The 21,261-nt window shown below is 38.8% G+C and overlaps 1 protein-coding gene across 3 annotated transcripts in view; it reads right to left on the minus strand.

The window, feature by feature from the left end:
• The window catches only part of CDH6 (cadherin 6), a 118,093-nt gene that overhangs the window by 28,148 nt on the left and 68,684 nt on the right, over positions 1-21,261 (minus strand). The gene's annotated exons all lie outside the window — the stretch shown is intronic.

The raw sequence follows: 21,261 nt of genomic DNA on the forward strand, positions 1-21,261 counted from the left end.
GAAGGTCTAATTAGAGACCAGGTACAAACACTGCGTTAATTGCCACGTAAGTATGCATTAAAAACACGGTCTGGGTTTTATAAATTATAAGGCGACTTCCAAATTAAAGATAGTGCTACTATCATTCACTGTTAGTGATCATCGGCACGGTTTTGCTCTTATCCTGACTTTGAAAACTTTGTTTTGAGGACTTGGAAAACCTAATTTTGCAAGCATCCCATATCTCTGAGGTAAAAATCTGTTATCAAAAGCCAGTATTCTTCTACCTGGTGGCAATTGCTGTCTTTACACGTGATTTATTATATTCTGCATTCCACTAGATTATACACTCTCCTTGGCCAGTTCTTTCATCACTTCAATATGTAATTGTTGCACACTTAGTAGGTGAATACCACATCTGATCACAAGATTTATTCAGGTAAAAGTAATCAGAAACTTATTTTTAGCTGTCAGGAGAGACCATTTCGATGACTTATAGAACAAACACCCGAGACGATACAAAGGCGCAGAGGAGATGCCAAGAGAGTGTGCGAACGGGAATTGCTTTGCAGATCACAATTCTGATTTATCAATATTTGAAAACTAGTGGGAAGATGCACCTCTTTGCTCAGGCATTGTCTGACAATAAAACAATTTAACCCGCTTCCTCCTTGTCCCCCTCCAAGAGCTTTATCTGGGTCTGACTTGGGGTGCGTAGCAAAACCTCCAAGAGCTTTATCTGGGTCTGACTTGGGGTGCGTAGCAAAACCTCCAAGCACCTGGTTTTCCTCCCCATTCTCCTCCCCTTCCACCCAACTTCCCGGGGCCAGTTGTTTCTTCTCTTCTAGGAGAAACGAGGGAACAGAAGCCAGCAGTGCCCATGAAAGCAGTGGCGACAACCAGACGTTAGGGGTTTATTGAGCACTTAGATTTTAATTGGATTTTTGCTTTTGTGATGTCATTCATCACAGCCACTGTAAAAGACAGAAGTTAAACAACAACAAATAAAAGGTTGTAGCCTGCCCGAGGCGTGTTTTTACTAATTTCAGTTTAATGTGGCTGTTCCATTAAGTTTAATCATCTGGTTCACTTTTAATGATTCACCATCAAATAAGAATTATCCACTTTCTCAGAAAGTCACATCTCACCTGTGGCCACGGGACTCCTGCTAACGTATCTGTAGCATTCTGTGCCAGAATCTGGGTCTCTGTTTTTCTGTTCACTTTTTTCTTTTCTTTTTTAAAATAATAAATGTGGTGACTTGGCAAATAAATACAGGAATGTGGTTGTAGACCTGGCCCCATGGAGGGTGTCACCAGGAAGTGGCAACATCTTTGCCTGGGGACATAGCATCCGTTTACCTGCTACATGTGCTGACTCCCAACTTCATTTAGAATTAAATTCAATGGTATAACATTGATCGTATGGATTTTTAGTGATCTATGAAGCCAGCTGATCTATTGCTCTTAGTTCCTATGTGTCACTGAGTCACTATCTGGGTTAGTGACCAAACTGAATCTTCTGAGCATATGTATGGTTGAGACAGAAAACATTATAAAGAAAAGCTTACCTTGGTGGCACATATAGGCACCTTCAGTAGCCAGAAAGGGGATTGGGGAGGGACATATATGATACCTGCCATGAAACACTGAGTTATATGTTTTTAGAGTGTAGTACACATGTAATGCGGTCCTCTGAGAAAATAACTGTTGCTGATCTGAGATGTCCTGGGACAATTAGAGAAGATGCTGTCTGACTGAGACTGAGGTGGAGAAAAAGCAGCTAAAGAAGAGAAGAGAATGCCTTTGTGCTAAACTGGCTGAATATTATTTTAAATTAGGGAAATCATGAACAAGTTATGACAAATTAAGGCTTAACTGAATTCAATATGCATTTTGATGTTAGTATCTATTCATACATCCTTCTATATAATGCACGTATACATAATGTTAATAAATAGACTTAATGTTGGGAGGCTGAGGAGAACGAGTTGGGTAGTGTTTATGTTAGGAAGAAATTTTGTTATGTGCCTGAAGTACATGGCAGAGATTAGAAATTGATTCTGTTTTAGAGATTATAGGATTAAGTAAATAAAAATATCTTTTAATAGAATTTCTTATTACAAATTTCACCATGCTGTATTTGAATGTTAATGATTTAGCATGAGTTAACTAATTTATATCTTATAATTGCTTATAAATGAAAAAGCTGAGGGCAGTGTATTATTGCAGAAGGGTGCTAGTTATTCCCCAAGCCCCTGGTTTTAGTCAACTTTGTGTTACTGTAAGAAAACACTTGAGATAACAGACTTATAAAGAAGGAAGGTTTATTTTGACCCACAGTTTCAAAGGTTTCGGTCCATGGTCACTTGACCCCATTGCTTTGGGCCTGCAGTAAGGCAGAACATTATGAGGGGAGAGTATGGAAGAAGTAGCTGTTCCTCATAGTGATCAGGAAGCAAAAAGGGAAGGGAATCGGGGTCCCAATATTCCCTTAGAGGGTACACATCCAATAACCTAACTTCCTCCAACTTAGGCCCCCCCTTCTAAAGGTTCATCTCCCAGTAGTTCCATGAGCTGGGGGGCCAATCCTTTAACATATGGGCCTTTGGGGGACAGTTAAAATCCAATCCATAGCACCCCTTCTCTATTTTTTCCTTAGCAGTTAATGGTTTAGGCAGGCACATGGCTCTTCAGGTTTCTGATAAAATTTTCACATTGTAATATGTGTGAATTTGAAGGGCACAACTTCAGCGTCCTCTGCTCAGCAGGAATTGGCTTATTCTAGACATTTTGTCCCCACAGCCTGCAGTGCTGGGAAGAACCTGGCTTCCTCCAGGCTGATGAGGACAGTACCTGGGGGGATGGCAGAATCACAAAATGGAAGGACCCTGGGATCTCGAACGACCTCCTGTCTGACTAACCTGTAACGTGAAACAGGAAAATGGAAGGACCCTGGGATCTCGAACGACCTCCTGTCTGACTAACCTGTAACGTGAAACAGGAAAGTACCTTACTTCGGACGTTATATTTTTGATGTTTGCTTTGCTCTTCTTGTTGTTACCGCACTGCTACCTTCTCCCTGCAGCAGTGGCACCTTGGAACGAGTCAGGGACGCAAATTCTATGCCCTACTTACCTCCAGAATCAGAAACTCAGTGGGTGCCCGCCAGCAACCTGTCTTAAGAAGCCCTCCAAGTAATTCTGATGAGAGCTCAAGTTTAGAGCTACTGCCTTCACTACTATAGTCACCATGGCCAAAAACATGGACTTGGGCAAGAGAAAGAAATGGGTGCAAAGTCATGCTGTGTGTTGTTTGTAACCTTGGGGAGCTAAGTTTGCTTCCCCAAGTCTCTGTCTCTTCATTCATATCCTGGAATAATAATGATTCTTTAAAAGCAGGTTACTCTGAGAATTAATAAAATAATGTACATAAAATGCTTAAGAGAGGGTCTCCCTCAGAGTGAGCCTTCTATAAATTATATAAATTTACTTCTATAAATTGCATTCATAAACATGAAGCATTTAGAAGGTGGATTTGGAAAGATTTGAATCTGAATTTTGACTTTCCTATTAATCAGAAAATTAATTAAGATCTTTAGTCTTCATTCTGGCATCCAAAGACAGTTTTCATGATAATTACCTTGCTCTTCCTCCTCTACCTGTTCTGTAAATGTTGGTGGCCCTTAGGCTTGAGTCTTAGACCCTCCTCTTCCACACTTCACATACTCTCCCCAAATAAAATCATCTCCTCATTTTCATGGATTCAACTTCTATCTACCTGCCATCAATGCCCAAATCTGTATGGAATCGCAGGGAAGGCCATCTTCTGGAGATCCACAGTCAAGGATATATTTACCTCCCAGGCAAGTCTCTTAGGTCATTCACATTCAGTATGTCTCAAGTGACCTCATCAATTCTCTCCCAGAAATACCCTCCTCTTGCGTGTCTCATCTCTGCAAAGGCCCCAAGGAGTCATCATGGACCATCCACTCTATTGCTATCCCTGCACTCACTAAGCCACCAACTCCTGTCATTCTACCTCTTCCATATATCTTGACTCACCTACCTTTCTCCATGTCCACTGTTGCCAACCTGCTCTAAGCCAGCACCATTTCTATTGGTCTCTTGCAAGGAGGCCTTCCAAACACACATGCAGGTTTTCTTCCTTTCTAGTTGGTCTCTATTACTAGATCAACTTAATGCAACACCAGCTCTGAAGATACCACTCTCTTTTAATGAAATATCTCAGTGTCTTCTCTTTGCTCTTGGGATAAACTCTTTAGTGGCACCTCCAAAGACCACCCTGGCCTCTGCTCCTCTTTACCTTCATTAGGTACCATGTTCCCTTTGACTCTCCTTGTTTCAGCCATGCTCAAATTGAGGTTTCTTTCATATCTAGGTCCTTCTTCCTGTGGTCCCCTTTGAACAAAGCTCTTTCAGCATCTTCACCTGGTTAATCCAACTAATATATCAGGCCCGATTAACTTATCTCCACCGGGACACTTTCTCTAAGCTGGCAGACTCAGTTAGATTCTCCTATGCACTCTCAATTCATTCATTTCCTACTAAGCCTTTAGCCTATTCTATTTTTTGATGACTTGTTTTACAGCTATTTCCTTATCTAGATCATGAATTCATAAAGGGAGGCATCAAATCTGTCTGGTTCACTTTTGTATTCTTAGTACCCAAAATACAGGCACACGATAGATTCCCAATAATTAATGATAGCAAAAAGCAAATGAATATATGTTATAAAGAGTAACTTGGATAAGATATCAATGATGAATGAAGATTTCAGGCACATAGTAGACAATCAATAAAAATTAGTGTTCTCTATTTTTTCTTCTTTTTTTCTATTTCTTCTTTCTTGCTTGACTTTAGGATAGTTAACTCTGTATATTAAGAATATACACACATTCCAGCAGTTGCCATGTAATTCAGCAACTACTATCAAACACTAGGCGCATGGTCTAACCTGAACAATCTGAGGGAGTAATTTAAGATATTGCATCATATCTAATAATTTTCTTTAAAAATCAATTAAATATCTCTACAATAATAAAACCAACTTGTGTTGGATTTCTTGACAAGAATAGACTAGTTACAACTACAGCGAGTTATAAATATTCTGAGTGTTGGGTCAGAAGTTATCTATTAATGGTGAAAAAAATGTCAAGATTTTACTGAACCATGTTTCAAGTATTACTCTGTTGCAGAAACTAATGGAAAATGCCCCATTTCACAGAAACATTATTCTATTATAAAATCATTTAACTCTGTCAACCAAGACCATTTAAAAACATTTTTTGGCCTAAAGAATTGAGCAAGGCAACACACAAAAAGCATCTAATACCTGTCTTTTATAAACTTGCAATTTAGACTTGGAAATACTGACTCACATGCATATAAAATTATAGAATAAAAGCAGAATGGTCAGGTGCAGCTATGCACACCTGCGATCCCAGTGACTGGGGAGGCTGAGGTAGGAGGACTGTGAATTCAAAGCCAGCCTCAGTGACTTAGCCAGACCCTGTTTCAAAGTGAAAAATAAAATGGGCTGAGAATATGGTTCAGTGGTTAGGCACCCCTGGGTTCAATCCTTGGTACAAAAAAAAAAAAAAAAAAGCAGCAGACTCTAAGTTCCTGTTATTAAGTGTTAGGAATGAAAACACAGTAAATAAAAAGCTGGAGGACAGCTGAGAAGAAACCTGTGAGCTGGACAAGATGGAATCAGGAAATGTGTGAGTTCTCTGAGGGTTTAGGAAGACTTCTTGGAGAAGCTGAGGTTACTGATGGGAGAAAAATGACTTTGCAACTGTATGAGCGCATGGCATGGTTTCAAGGCTCAGTGTGGGAGAAAATCAGAGGAGGCCTTGAGTATATGCCTGGGGTAATAAAAGCCATAAAGTCAGCAAAAATAGAAACACTCCTTCCCTTCAGTTGCAGGGTCACATATTTTCTCATACTGCACTCAGATGTGCAAGGGAAGATGTGGTTTCTTTATTATTATTATTTTTATAGCTTATCCCTCAAGCTCTAGTCCCACTGAACTTTAGAACTCCAAATAGGTTGAATATCATGTCGAAAATTTAGTGCAATACAATAAAGTCTGCCCAATTCAATACTATAGTCTCTTTAGATAACTCTTTTAGATAAATCCCAGTTTTGCTGCTTTTTTTCTCCTGCTTCTGATTCAGTCCAGCATGACACCAGGGTATATGAAGGAAAGCAGCCCACATGCTTGTGTCAAGGGAAAATGTGGGAGCTTTTGTACCCAAGGGCAGTCCTTGTACGGCTCTCTGATCTTCCGTCTCTAGCCAGTATATCTCATCCATTGCTTTTCTCAGTGGTATCTGTAGTTTTGGCAGGTGGAATAATGACTTTGGCTGTTCAGGGTCCAAGTTGACCAGTTTCATCCTGCCTCCTCCATTGGCATCTCATCCCCTAGCCCTGAGGTCTAGCTGTGACTTCTTATTGCCCTTGGCACATGTGGCCCTTGCTGCAGGATGACTTTGCCCTCAGTGGACACTATCTATGGGATCCATTCACTCCCTCCTTTCCCTACGGAAGCCCAGGAAGGCTGCTGGGAATGAAACAGAGCTTCTCTCTTACCAGATGATCACGGCAAAGGGATATGGGACCAAGACACTCTGCTTCCATCTTCACACACAAGCTCGTTGCTGCTCCCAACAGCATATCCGTTACTCATGTCTCTGAGTAGTAGAAATGAGACTGTGTGCTTGGTAGTCAAAGCACACAAGTGAGAAATTTCTTGGTTTAAGGAATACCCCACCATGTGTTTTGGTGGAAGGAAAAGCCAATTCTCACTATGAAACTTGAGAAGAGAGCAGAGGCAGAAACATAACCTGCAGCCCAGAACTTGACATAGGTAACGTTTGGTGACTATGTTTATAAATGGAATTGGTGAGTTTTAGTTTTGTTGGCCAGGTTCACCTCTTGATATGTTGAAAGGGTTCTAAAAAGAATCTAGAAGGTAATTCTTTTCCTTTTCTTCTTCCTCTTCCATGGGGATTGAACCCAAAGCCTTACAGGTGCTAGACAAACATTCCACTACCCTTTTTATTTTGTTTTGAGACAGGCTCTTGCTAAACTGTTCAGGCTCACCTTGAGTAACAGGAATTATAGATGTGTGCCACCATGCTGGACTCATAACCCATGTTCTTTCTCTATTAATAGCATGTTGTCTCTTATGACCTGAAAAATTATATTTCCTATATAACAAATTCAACTGATTTTTATAACAGTGAAAATAGTTTCTCTAAAGCATTCTCTTATATGATTCATCATTTGGTAAATGCTCTGGCTGGGATTTGGGAAAATAATAATAGTAGATATTTATTAGGTACATACTATGAGCTAGGAAATGTGCTGAACTCTTCACACAGATTATATCATTTGTTGCTCACCATGGCTCTGTTCTTAGCCCCTTGTAACTGATGAGGAAACTGAGGCAATATAGGAGGTAACTTCTCAGCATTGCACAATCAACAAGGGCAATGTTTGAGTCCACGTGATTGAAACTCTTAATCACATTTTTTTCCTTATGGGTCCTTATATTCAGTTCTATGTTCGTTAAAAACTTACATTGTACCAAATAATTCCAAAGAACAATCTAATTTGTTATTTTGTGAAACTATGCACTATGGACATTCTGAGTTGGATAATTGCTTTGGGAGTTGTCCTGTGCATTATAGGATGTTTGGCAGCTTCTCTGGTCCTTACCTGCTAGATATCAACACTTTTTCAAGTTATGACAACTAAAAATATCTCCATATATTGATAAATGTTTACCAGGGTCACAAAATTAAGAATGCTGATTTGTCTGTTCATTCATCCATCCATTCATCTATCCATCCATCCATCTTTCTATACTTCAATCTTTCTTCTCAATGTGTATCTTGTAACTTTTAAAGTACACTTAAAATAATTCTATAAGGAGTTTTGCATTTGCAGAGATTTCACATGACCCACTTGATTCAATCTTTTATCTTTTGTTAGATTTTATAACCACTGAAACAGACCTTGTGTTATGCGGAGAGGAAATTCTGACAAAGTGCTAAAAGCAAAGGAATTTTAAGACTAAATGCAGGAGATATTTATTAATTCCCTTGACATTTTTCTTTTACACTCAATATCTTGAATTTAATGTCAAAAGTACCAGACTATTGAATGAACAAAACTTTGGTGCTATAGTAGTTGTGGTGGGCAGACTAATGGTCTTCTCCACGATGTCCGTGTCCTAATTCCCAGAACTTGTGATAAGATCACCTTACATGGCAAAAGGACCTTTCACATGTGATGAAGATAAGGATCTTGAGATTGGAAGAGTATTCTGGTCTATGCAGGTGAGTCCAGTGTAATCCAAAGGATCTTAATAAGGGGAAGGGGAAAGTTGGAGTCAGAAAAGGAAATGTAATAATAGAAGCCAAGAGGAGGAGGGGAGGGAGGGCAGGAATATGAAGATGCTATGCTGCTGGCTTTCAAGATGGAGGAAGGGCCATAGACCAAGGAATGCCTGTGGCCTCCAGAAGCTGAAAAAGGCCAGGAAACATCCTCCCCAAGAGCCTGCATGAGAACATCTTGCAGACACCTTGATGTTAACCCAGCGAACCCCATTTCAGACCTCTAGCCTTCAGAACTGTGAGATGAGCCATTTCTATGTTCTAAGGCACCACATATCCGGTAATTTGTTACAGCAGCAGTAGAAAACGAATTGAACTTGCTGCACACTTAATATGTATCACGTACTGCTGGAATGCTTTGTGTGCTACCTCGATTAATTCTCATGACTCTAGGAGATAACCTTTATTTTCCCTCTTTTTTTTCTTTATTAGGAAACTGAAGTCAGAGAGGTTAAATAATTTGCTCAAAGTTAAGGGAGGAGCCAGGAGCCATGTCAAGGCTTGCCTGACTCTAAAGTCTGCACTTATTCTTGTTGAAGCATATTGCCAAAACAATACTCCCCACAATGACTATAAATATTTCTGGGTTCTTTGTATTTATTATATTAGGCCCCAGGCTAAGTTATTTGTAAATTCTATTGGCACAAATGATACAAACTGTAATAGATGTTATTGTTCATTTGGGATTTATCAATTAAACAAGTGCCTTCTGGTTTATTAACTTCATGAAGTTATTTCCCAAAAAGGCATTGTTTACTGCCTTTTGCTTGGCTTTTGAAGTCCAAGGTCCTTCTTGTCTTGGCAGACTGTGACATTCGTCTTAGCTCCTGCTTAGTCTAACATTTTCATTTTCAAAAAGCCTGTGGTAAATCACGCTAAGAGCCAGATTCCCAGTCAAAAATTGATTTAGTAAGACATTATAAGCCACCAATTATAATCCTACCTTTTTGCTCTACAGTGTAATCTCTTTAGCCATTGCCAAATCTAAGGATATACACGTGCACACACGCACATACATGCACACACACGTACACAAATGCACTCCTTGCTCCCTCTTTCTCCTCTCTGACACTCACATGCCTTGGAGGAAAGTATTAATAGATAAAATGCAGACATTTGATAAATGATGATTCAAATGACTGAAACTTTCAAAAACTGTGTTCCTTAATAGCTTTTCCCAAAATGTATTTTTCTTTCTTTTTTCTTTTCCTGCAGTACTAGAGATTGAACCCAGGGCCTCACGCATGCTAGGCAAGAGTTCTACCACTGACTGACCTGTATCCCCAGCCCTTTAAAATGTACTTCTGTTGAAAGGTAAAAAACATGTTGGATATTATATTCTTATATGCTGACTCTTACTTAGGATCTAAAAAGTTAAAGCTCTATTTTTATAAAACAAATAGCTTGCTTGAAGGAGGGATAGTTTTTATTCAAACTCATAACTCTCAAGCATTCCAAAGGTGCACAATAAATGATGATTACATTGAATTCTGTAACCTGCTTATACAGTCAAGAAAAGAGTGGTGAAGAAGTCTAGGAAAGAAGATTATGAGCTCATTTAAGAGTTTTTCTTGCTTTGAAACCAGCTATAAGTTCTTAAATTACTTCAAAAACTCCTTTAATTGTTTTTCCTTAACGGAACTAATAGAAATGATCAGTGAAGAGGAACGGGCACTGTCCATTGCCATCCTAGCCAAAGTGTCCTCACTGGGATGCCAGAGGCACAAACTCCAGCCCTCTTCACCCACTGCCAGCTTCTGAGTGGTTATGTCATTTCATTCGCTAAAAAAGTCTCCACTACTTTATCATCTTCTTAATTTTGTGGTATAAGGAAAGAGTTAGATTAAACCCTTCGAAACAGGTGGACTCCCGCCCAGCTTCGGTTTTCTGCTGGCAATAACCCTGTGTTCCCTGAACCCGTCTGACACTCCGTTTCCTCTCATGCAAAAGGAATGAATCATGCTCAGCTGGAGGAGCAGTTATGCGGATCGCTTGAGGAATGCTAGGGCACGAGAGTATTTTATAAACTGTAGAGCCTGATAAAATGTGAGAAATATTATCATTGCTCCTTATCTCAGTACAAGTTTCCTACAATGACACTCTGGGAAAAACAAACAAACAAAAAAGTCCAGGATGCCTCTTCACCTGCTAGGGGATGATCTCTCGTGTTTTTTTTTTTTTTTTTTTTTTTGTTTTGTTTTGGTCTCTCCAGGATCCAGGAACTTCCTCTTCTGTTGGTGTCACTCACTGGTTTGCATTTCCGTCAGCATTTGGACTGCCACATTATCATTTCAAACCTCAAGCCAAGTGATGTCTCAATTGTTGAAATAGAGATTTGACTGCATAAAGTAGTCAACTTTGCTTGGTCACCTAATTTTCTGGATTTGATTGTAAAACTCTCTCTCTTTAAGAGCAGGTGGCTAGGTTGTCTCGAGATCATAGCTTTAATCCAAGGTGAAAAGTGCCCCCCCCCGCCTTTAATGCAATACACATGGTTGGAAGGATAGGTAGAACATTGAAGATATAAATAGGAAAAGAAAGTAATGCTTAACTTGGTTACTAAAAGGGAAGTTGGCTTTCTATAGAGTCTGTATGTTCATTACTTCCCTGACCCCATCAAGAACAGAAAGAAAGAAAAAAAGAAAGCAAGCAAGCCCACCCCCAAGTTCCAAATCAAGTAAGGCAATGAGTCAGATCCTTACGTTTTACAATACAAAACAATCAAGCATGCCACAGTTTTGAATAACTGTGTTTTATTTTTGGGTACTGGGGATTTAACTCAGGGGCACTCGACCACTGAGTCACATCCCTAGTCCTATTTTGTATTTTATTTACAGACACGGTCTCACTGAGTTGCTTTGAACTTGTGATCTTCCTGCCTCAGCCTCCCGAGCCACTGGGATTTCAGGCGTGTGCCACTTAGCCTGGCACTAAATAACTGTATTTTAAAGCAGAACTTTCTCTGCACATCCTCGTTTATGTTTCTCTTCTAAATTGTACTCATAAAATAAATAGTAGTGCTGTAATGAGATTATTTTCCAGAAATGATTCTTTTTCCTGTGAAAACTCTCAATATGTTGATTAGAAGATACAGTTGATTACAAAAAAGAAAGAATTGGCTTTAATATAGAATATTTTCTATTCCTGCATTATCACATTTCTTTCTATAGCTGATTTTTTGTGTGTGAAACATTGCAATCAATATCCTTAGCTCCTAAATGATTATTTTTCCTTTACTGAACTCTTGAATTGTCTGCACAATGTAGTCTCTTAGGAATTTTAAGAAAAAGAAATTTGCTTTCTGTTGGCTGGTTCTTTGGCCTTTTCTTATTTTGTATAAAACTTTCTCTAAGACCCTAAATATCTGATTTTTATTTGTTAAAGCCTTAAAGGAACCTACTTTTATGATATGCTATTTTATTTTACTGCTGTATATTTTAATTTTTCTTGTTACTTTATGCATGTACAAGTGTGTTATCTTTAACTTTTCCTGTTTACACTGAGGAAGTTTCAGTTTTGTCCTATTGTATCATATTTGTGCCATTTTGATGGGAAATTTACAGAGGTAGTTTCCAAAGAAGGAATTTTATAATAAATTTGGTTGATACATTTACTATCTAATAAATACATCCTTCAACTTTAAGACTTTGGATTTTCGGTTGTCAATCCAATGACACAAAACACTACCAATAGTAGCAAGACTCCAGTGTGCTTGGGTCTGCAGTGACTCTATGCATTCCTACAGTTCTTGCCAGAACAGGGCTGAAACGGGTTGAGACCTTGCCCTGCCCTATTGAGAGCAAGGTCATAGAAAAAACAAAGCAAACGACAACAACAAAACCCCCACTATCAAAGGTATGCACATCAAAGCATTACATTATAAACTGGGAACCCCGAGCTCTCAATATGATATGGTGGTTATAGCTAATAATGTTATTTTATACTAGGAATTGGCTAAGAGAATAGATCTTAAAAGCTCTCGCCACACAAACACACACAGATGGTAACTATGTAAAGTGATTGATATGTTAATCAGCTTGATTATAGTAATAATTTCACAATGTATATATATGTCATAGCATCACATTACACATTAAATATATACAGTTTTTATTTGTCAATTATATTTCAGTCAAACCTAGAAGAATTGGAAGGTGACTTTCAGATGAGAAGCTTAATTCAAGTAATATTTGGCTGCCTTCAATGTCTAAGAGCTGTCTGAGGCACTACTGGGAATATAAAGATCAGTAAGACTTGTAGTCGAGGGTTTTGCAGAGTATACAAAGATATATGTTTTCAAAAGTTAAATTCAATATCTAAAGTAAAATTGAAAGAGCAGCCCTGGGACTGAATACAAAACACTACTTGGTATAGTTAAAGTCAAAATTCAGTTTTAAACAAGGAATTAATTATTTTGTTTTCTTCTTGAGAAGGCAAAACATTCAGGTAATTAAACAATGAAATAAACACAAATTTATCCACAATAAAACTTTGGTTAGATAACAGGGAGTTTGTGATATTAATTTTAACTTAACTATCCTAACAAACCTAACTTAAAACATTATTATTCTCCAAGAGCAAGAGACATTTTGTGAATGGTGGGATGCCTGAAATTTTTTATTGAAACGAACAAGACTTAACCAGATACTCACATTTCATGGCAATTGAAAGAATCTAACCCCAGATTGCAGTGAAATGTGATGATGTTTTCAAGTGACATGACTAATAGTCTTAATTGGGAGGGGCCACCCAAGTTTCCAGGATCATCAGGTAATGTGAATGCAGTGTGCATTTTATTTCTATTTGGGTTAGGATAGTATTTCTGGTGAGCTCAGCATGCTGAGCTGCTGTGGGTGAGTCTCAGTTCAGCTGCCTTGGCCACTCTGGTTCTGTCTCTGGCCCAGGATGTGTCACTTTGCATCAACCCTGGAGCCCCCTGGAGTCACCTTGTGTTCACCTTTCTTTCTCCTTTCTCTTTGTTTCTCCTGTTTGTGGAAGGCACACTTCTTGCAGGGTGTCTTCCTCCTTTAAGTCCTTACTAGTAAGTGGGATATGCCAAGCCCTGTTGTGAGCCCTTTCTGTGTATTAACTTCTTTAATCCTCACCTCCATAAATCTGTCACTTCCCTCATTTAATTGTTGAGCCAGAAAGAAATTAACTCAGTATTACACAGGTAGTCAGCAGTGCAGTAGGAAACAAACATAGTCAGGCTGGGGTTGTGGCTCTGTGGTAGAGCCCTTGCCTAGCATGCGTGAGGCACTGGGTTTGATTCTCAGTACTGCATATAAATAAATGAAAAAAATAAATGTCTGTCAACATCTAAAAAAAATCTTAAAAAAAAAACCATAGTCAGCCTATGCTATTCACTCACACTCTCTAGTGAATAATTGTTGAATGACTCAAAAGCATTTTCTCTCCAAGTCTATTTAAAAATTCCATAGTCGAGGTAACTTTCTCAATTGTTTCTTACCTCCAATCTCTGTTCCCTCTGGTCAGCATTCCCTCCCCTTCCCAAAGTGACATGTCATGCTGTTTGTTTTGCCCCTTTACTGCCCTCAGGTCCTTTGAAACAGACCAACTCACCTAAAATATTTATAAACATATTTCACACATATATACATTTCAATCTTCTAAAATGCCTCTTTCTGTTGTGCATATACATTCTCTGTGAAGGGAAAACTGGAAGAGACGATAAATATTTTCCATGTTTCTGATTTTAGCATGCATCTTTTTTCTTATTTCAGGTGGGGAATTTCAAATCTGATTCCTCATACTGGCTTTTAGAATATTGCTAACTTTTACTTATCACTAATGACAACAAAAATCTCTTCCTTATTATTTTTATGGGAATTTCTGTATTTTCTTTTGACTTATTCTTCAATGTCAGATGGAAAGATAGGTTTGCAAAGGATACTGATAAGTTTACCTTGCTCATGAGGATTTTGCTTCATGGTCATCTTGATAACTGACAACATAAAGTCTGGCAGAAGGTAGAGTTTGCTACCAACAATCTAAACACAAAAAATGACCTTCTTGAGGTAGCGATGGCTCACCAACATCTAAACTTAATCTCTATTTGATGAAGGCTATCAAAGGAAGAGGCCCTCACCAAAAACCTATTTATTTTTTTGATGAAAGGTGGTTGGAGTATAACAAAGACATCTTTTAGTTTGGGCTACAGAGGTTGGGGCTCCAAAAGTTTAATTTATAATTCTGACTACAATATATCTTTGGTTTTTCATATTACTGAACATGAAAGAAAAAAACAACAAACCAGTGTGTAAGAATTTATTGATGATTGATTACAAATGTTAGGAATTTATTATTTGATTTTGAAAATAAAATTTATTTAAAATTATAAACAGGGATTTTGATTTGAAAAGAAATATAAAGTAGTATATTATCATTCTACATATTTATATTCCCATCTAACATGGAGGAATCATGATATTGCAAAAAATGAAGAACTCAAGTGCAAACGAAGTATTTACACAGTTTAATAATTGCACCAACAAACTGGGGTCACCAGTAAAGAAATACTCAGCAATATCTATAGAATAGATTCCAGGGTTACCTGCGTGGGGTCTTCTATGACCCTCAACATCTCTAGCTCTGTTCAATGTAGGGAGTACAGTTACATCAGAAGCAAAAGGGACTGAACTCTTAGCCCTTTTATTCACCTTCATCCCTCCATTTTGTTCAACAAATTGAATTCAAGCAGGAGGTTATAGGATTCCACCCGCATAATGAAATGGAAGTTGGAGGATTAGGGGGTCTCATCCTTATTTGGCTTTTTATATGATATCGGGCTCGTTCTGCAGCCTGGGCAGCCTTTGGGTTTATGACCAAGGTCAGACAGTCTAACTTTTCTGCTATTCACATGAGCTACCATGCATAGAAGGAGGTTTAAGAGTCAGAAAATTGCTGCTACACAGGACACTTTCTTAGCATCAAACAGCGAATTGAAGCTTTTGTCATTAAGAATGTGAAATCAGTTGCTCAATAGTGGAAACAAATGAGGATTGCTGCCAGTATTGGCAGTTGGGAAGCAATGTCACGAAACATTTTTAAAAAGTATATTCAATGAGTGAGTGTGTGCGCCCACTCTTTTTAAAATACACTAACCGGATGAAATATAAAAATGTTAAATGACTGAGCATTAAATTTAAATGATGAAGAAGAAAGATGTGCCCAAGGCACTTGCCCTGACTCAGGGAGAAAAGATTATTGCAGGTCATTGAACCAGAACAGAAGTTTAGAGAAGGTTATCAAGGGAAAGAAAAAGACTTTTTAAAAAATCACAATGACCAGAAAAAAAAATCACTAATTGTATATCTAATTTTAAAATGCTCACATTCTATCATGGTTTTGAACATCACTGATGTGTTATGGAAATTAAAATTAAGAAAAAGGAATGTTCATAATAATAATACAACCATGTTTGTATAGCTCTTTGAAAGTAGCATTTAAAAACAATTCCTTCTCTCTGCACCCTTAGGTTTCAGACAGTGGATTCTCAGTAGATATTTGTGGCAGTGAGTGGAATGTCATCACTGAAGGCCAAAGAATGTGCTGCTGTTTTTTCATTTGGCTACAAAATAGATCTGTGAAGCAGTGGACATACGGTGAAAGAGGAAATAATGGCGTAGTTAGGTGGTCAGGCTGTGGAGTCTCACTGCCAGGGTCCTAGCAGTTTGAGACCTTGGGCTGAAACACTTGACTTCTTGGCTTATTCATATGTAAAGCAGGATATAAGTAATACCCTAAGGTTGCTGTAAGGCTCTGTCTTAGTCTGTTTTCTGTTGCTATAATAGAATACCAGAATCTGGGAAATTTATAAAGAAAAACGGCTTTATGTTTCTGAAGACTGGGAAGTTCAAGAGCATCTGCTCGGCTTCTGGTGAGGGTCTTGTGCTGCTTCAAGTCATGACAGAAAGTGGAAGGACAGGAGGTATACACAGAAGAGAGAGGGAGCAAAGAGTGCTGTACACTTTATGACAACCTGCTTTTGTCACAACTAACCTACTTTCACGGGAATTACATGAATCCCTTGTGAGTGTGACCCAAACACCTCTTTAAGGCCCCACCACCTCTCAACACCATTACATGGACAAATTGAGATCATATTTCAGAGTAGGTTTTGGTGGAGACAAACCATATCCAAACCATAGCAAGATCTAATGAGAGAAGACCTTTGAAGCACTGAGCACAGTGTCTTGGACCCCGCCACACTCAGTGAATGTAAGCTTTGACATCACTTTAATCTGACGCAGCTGTTTGAAGCAACACGTGGTTCAGATTCTTTGAACCACCCATGTAATTAATGCTGGGAGCTCTCCACTCAAGCTGTGGACTTCCCAGAAAAGTGATCACAACGTAAGAATAAAAGAAAGTGATACTTTCACATCATCATCCTTTAACTGTTCTTTCAGAATGAATAAAATATTGCTTCACGTTTGCTAAGTTTGGATCAGGTAATTACAGGAACAAATAATTGCCCATCCCTAATTTTAAAGGTGTATATGGCTGATGACTTTTATTTTTATGGGCTTTAAAAACATTGCTGTCTAATTATCTTGAGAAGAGTAGCTTCCTTGAATTCGTAGACATTAATTTTTTAAAGGCAGAAAGGCATAGTAGGAAAACCTACACACTGGAGCCTCAAACAGAACCTGAATTTACATGATATCAAAACAATAACAACAACAACAACAGCCTATGACTGTTTTGGAATCCTACCAAAAGAAAACTTTGCCAATTTCCAAAAAGCTAGTGTCAGAAAATACCTATGAAAGTTTAGTTTATTAGATGACAAAAAAACAGATATCCTGGTATGCTACTAGAATTAAAAGCACCTCAGACGCTTCTGATGGAAATATGTCTTACATGCACATTGTGTGCAAGGAAGGGTTAAGGAACGCTATGGAAGATAAGGAGGAAGAGACTTCACTGGGGCTGCTTAGCAACAATGTGTGAGCCTTTAGCCTGAAGTTAGACCTAGTGCTGAGATTTTAATACATTAATATTTGAATTATGGAATGCCCACCCCTTCAAAATCCAATCCATGTCTACAGCTACCTATGTTCTTCTTGTAACCTTAGACTATATATCAATCATGATCAAGGAATTGCTATATTATGTAGAACTTGCTAGGATTTCTGGAAATTTGGAATTGTAATGTTTCCCTCCCATTTTTCTCTTAAGTTTGCATGAGCCAGAGATAACTGAAGTGGATTCTGTCCAAAATCAAATACTCTTTCCTTTTGTCCCTGACAAGAAAACAGGCTCCTCTTAGAGTTTTTGGTGTCATCAGGGACACTTCCACTGACCTGGTTGTTCAGTCTCTAAGCCTCTGACTCTGGACCTCTGGCTTCTACATCCAGTTAGCTAGGAGATAATGGCAGTTCTCACTCTCTCTGCAGTGTGAGCTCACTCCTGTTCTCCCTTGAACAGGGGGTTCGAACATCAACTCCTCTAGGAAGCCCTGTTGAACCCCATAGCCTGGTTGACCTCTTTCCTTCGCATTTCTGTAACACCACGTGGATGCCCATTTTATCAATGAACTTGCTGCATTCTGTTATTATGACTGAATATATGCCTAGGACGGTGGTTCTCAACTTTTATATCATATTAGAATCATCAATACTTAATTAAAACCCCACTGAATCGGAATCTCTGGGGAGGTGAGACCCAGGCAAAGAATTTTGAAATGTGGCATTTTTCAAATTTTATTGTACCAACAGTTCATCTGGGGTTCTGGTTAAAATGCAGCTTCTGATTCTATAAGATCTGGGGTGGCACCCGAGATGGTGTATTTCTAACAAACTCTCCCAGATGCTGCTTATGCTAAAGCACCTTAAAGTCGCCTGCAAATGGTTGTGAATTTTAGGAAAAAAAAATCCTTATCTGTATCTGTATCTGTTTACATTGTAAGATCACAAACTCTTACTCAACACAAGACCACTCCTCTCCTGTTACCCCTACCTGCCACCACCATTTTATGAGTAGAATTGTTGAGATTTTTCTCATAAATGAGAATTTGGTTCATCAGTATTTCAGCTACAATGGTCTTTACCACTTTTATCTCAGGGAATGCATTCTCCCCAGCCCTACCTTGTTTTTGTTTGTCCTCTATCTCTCTGGTTGCACACCACAGTGGAAGGCTGGGGCATCAAGATAGGGAGTGGAGAGGAGGCAGGTCCCGCTGCTGTGGCTTGGGCATCAGCTTCTAAGCACACTCTTGCCTGCGTACTTCTTCACGTCACTGGTCCTGGGATTCCCTCTCCGGCTCTTGTGAACTCCTGTGACTCCCCTTTTCCTCTCTCTTACACCCGAAAGCTCTCTGTTCCCTACTCCCATCTCCCATTTTGCTTGTTCCACAGTAGTCATGGCTATCTTTTCTGACTTACCCCAAGGTAATATAAACAACAAATGTTTGTAATAGAAAATATTTTTCTTTGAATTAAAGCACTCTCTGCTCAACAGCATCACTTTTCCTCAGTTAACGCTTCTATCCTTCCTCATACAGATCAGCTCAATCTGGCTTTGGGTAATTATTATTTAGTAGGGCTAATGGCATGATTAAAGGCTTTTTTAGCTTTTGTGCACCTATGCGCCAACCTAAGTAGTCCCATGGTTCCCAGAGGGTGTGCCGAGGTGCAGCAGAAACTCCTCTGGAATTTTTCAAAAGTTCATGGGACAGACAACAGACAGGGGCATGTCACCTCCATCAGCCCCCCTTTGAGAATTACTCACTCAAGGTAGTTCACAGTTTCTACAGTAGGTGGCGCTGCACTCCTTTTGATGATGTCATTTGTAACCCTGAGTTTTCCAGAGTGGTTGTAATTAAAGCAAATGCAGTGCAAAAACCATCGTGGAAAAGGAAACAAGGAGGGCAGTATCAGGTCTGACTGAAAAGTTGTGTAATGCCCAAGAGATGCATATATCCCATTTTTAAGTAATTGTGGTGAAGAGTGAAATAAAAATATCATTTTTTCTGTCAATTTATGTGAATTATTTTTTAAAGGGTTATTAGGTTGTTAGAACAGAAATACTTATTAAATTGCTTGAGCCTATTTAATACAGAAACATGAGGTGTTTCTATTCCTTGAAGACCACTGTGAAAAAGAGGTCTGGGGACAGAAAATTTTGGGACCTCTACTCTGGTTTAATATTACCCTAAAAGTTTCCTGTCTTGGAGGATCTGAGTTATCACAACAGGTGTCTGTTTTATTCCATGTCAATTAAAAGTGACCAAATGGTCACAAAGAGGGATGCTTGTTTCTCTTTCTTTTTCTAAAAAATGTTTTTTTGTTTCTTCTCATGTCTTACAACTACAAGGAGGAGAGGGAGGGGCAAGAGGGAAGAGCAGACATGATGGTGAGGGAGGGAAATTTTTCTAGCTGCCACCAAAATATCCACGTGCGACAAGTCTGGTTAAAGCTATGACTGTGAAGGGATTTCAACATTATCCTCTTCATTTTCCACCCACTGAGATTTGTTAATTACCCCATTTTACTTCTGCAGTGATACAGAAGTCAATGTTCCACTTGAATGCATTGCACGTGTGTCTAATAGCGCTTATACAATGGATTTTCCACCAATAATATTAGCTCTTCACACACCTACTGTGTGCTAGCCGCTAATGCCTGTCTCAAACTACCCTGCAACTCCACCAGGTAGGCATTGCTTCATGCACATTCTAGATGAAGAGATGAAAGCCTGGGATGGTTAATAACCTGCCCTGGGTCACAGCTGCCAACTGGCAGCACAGGGATGCTGCTTGGATCTGCTTGAGTCCATAGCTTGCAATTTTTCCCCAGGCCAGTTTGACCTCTCACAATTATAACTGAGAAACTGAGTCTTATGCAGTTTTATCTGCTGCTGCTGCTTCAAGTATTCTCAAATATTCCGAACTTTCTTTAAGAATATGTGGCATCATTGACATAACACGGCATCACAGTTTGAGAAGAAAACAGAAAGGAAAAAGCCAGAGAAGAGGGATCCATCATTTAGACAAAGCACTTTTTAAAACTTAATCTTCTTTGGCAATAATGCTATTTGTGTTGTAAAAAGTGCTTTAAAGATTTAAAGATTTTTTTTTTTTAAATAACCATCACCCTATTAACAGTGTTATTCAAATTTCACAAAGGAAATGAAATACATGTAAGTGAAATGTCTTTCCTCAGTGGTCACACAGTGTGTGAGTTTCACAGCAAACCCATGGCTAGATCCTTGGAGGATCTGTGTTGATGTTCAGCCCTTCCCTGAGCACTTCCTCTCCTACTTTATTCCACATTAATAATTCACTCCACTGGAACATTGCCTGGTTATCTCAGCCTAAGCCACGGCTGGCTTTCCTTCTTCATTCATAGTGGTAAATACTTAGGATATTTGCACATGGTGATTCAGGGATATTTGATCACAGATTGAAGTGTGAACATGCAGCTCTTGGAATCTGCAAAACTCATTCTATTTGCCTGACATCCTAATAGAGGTGTTTAAAATAATAACTATGATAAAAAATGAAGACATTTTAGCATTTGTACTTTCATGTTCATTCTCAGTTTGTTTATGTAAGGGATGCATGTCAATTCTTTTTCTCATCAATATCACCTTGTAGAACGCAGAATCTACAAAGTATGAACCCACATTCCTGGCTTTTCTTTGAGCTCTTCGCAGTATTCAGATATTCTGCAACAGGAAGGTAGCTGATGATACAATTTCAGTGACACTCATGATGACAATCGACCTAAGCAGCTTCTCTGACTCAGCTCTAGGAATTGCAAGGGCTATAATAAGCCATGCCTCCTCACTCTACTTTCTAGAGTCAGTAAAATGGTCAGATCTGTTTGGAAA

The sequence above is a fragment of the Sciurus vulgaris genome, assembly GCF_902686455.1.
Source record: "Sciurus vulgaris genome assembly, chromosome: 6".
Lineage (NCBI taxonomy): Eukaryota > Metazoa > Chordata > Mammalia > Rodentia > Sciuridae > Sciurus > Sciurus vulgaris.